The sequence below is a fragment of the Clinocottus analis genome, unplaced genomic scaffold (assembly GCF_023055335.1).
Source record: "Clinocottus analis isolate CAN_PGR_092001 unplaced genomic scaffold, fCliAna1.0.p SCAF_7, whole genome shotgun sequence".
Lineage (NCBI taxonomy): Eukaryota > Metazoa > Chordata > Actinopteri > Perciformes > Cottidae > Clinocottus > Clinocottus analis.
The window spans coordinates 6,107,584-6,108,577 of NW_027176229.1; the positions used below are offsets into that span (position 1 = coordinate 6,107,584).

Genomic DNA, 994 nt, shown 5'->3' on the forward strand with positions numbered 1-994 from the left:
GTCAGAAAACCATGCAGTATAAGACATTGTACACAATGTTAAGATGGAGATACTAAAACTAAGATTCAAAGTATGGTTTATGTACTGTTTATGCAAATACCCAAAAATAAACTTACATTTTAAATAGCAGGTGTTATGCATATGACAGATGATAAAATCACTAAAAGTGACCATAACTCATTTTCATAGAAGTCATGTAATGTTAAAATCACGGTTAAAAACAAAACCATGTGTGGACCATGCTATATTTAAGACTTCCAGACTCATCTCTGCACTTCCCATTTCCTTTAAGGGGTAAACCCATTCATCTAATCCCTTCCTCCTCCTATGAAACATCTTCAAACCCTTACCCGGCAACACAAATGCCCAACCAGCGTTCCCGTTCCACCGCTTACAACTCAGACACATTCCAGAGTGTATCTGGGGGGGGATGACGTGTCAAGGTTGAAGATCACTTACACGCCTCATTGTTATGACTTGTGATTGGCAGGAAAGTCTCTGGAGGCAGCTGCCGGACGGCGAGCGTGTCATCGGCCGGCTGAGGGGCCGGCAGGCTCTCTGGCTCTTAAGAGGTCCAGCGAATCCTGAGAGTCATCTGCTTGAGGTCTTCCCTCGCGCTTCACCGCCATGCTGTCATGCAGATTACGTCACTTGTGTCTTGAAATGATGGGGGGGGGAGGGGGGAGTCACCTTCAATGCCTAATGCGCACAATGAATATGTTGAACTTTCCTGGTCCCTCAACTAAAAACACTAATGGTGAGGACATTTGTTGCATTAACACCCATAAAAAAAGCTCCTGGGCGTATGATCAAATAGCAGGACTTCCATTTCTACAAGCACTTTGGCAAACTGTCTGAGGTTCATTCAAGAGTCACCTGGCTTTTGTTCAGATTTATGAGTGCGAGGACTTTCCTACGCACCAGAGCCAGCTGTCGGTCAAGATATAGCTTGAATGCATGAGCTACATAACTCATTTAAAATAAACACCTCATC

The 994-nt window shown here is 44.1% G+C and overlaps 1 protein-coding gene across 1 annotated transcript in view; it reads left to right on the forward strand.

The window, feature by feature from the left end:
* Window positions 1-547: 547 nt before the first annotated feature.
* si:ch73-29c22.1 (kelch-like protein 20) overlaps window positions 548-994 on the forward strand; it is a 12,508-nt gene continuing 12,061 nt past the window's right edge. The window contains exon 1 of the mRNA XM_068566635.1: window positions 548-604. The gene's annotated coding sequence lies outside the window, so the exon portion shown is untranslated. The remainder of the gene's footprint in view (window positions 605-994) is intronic.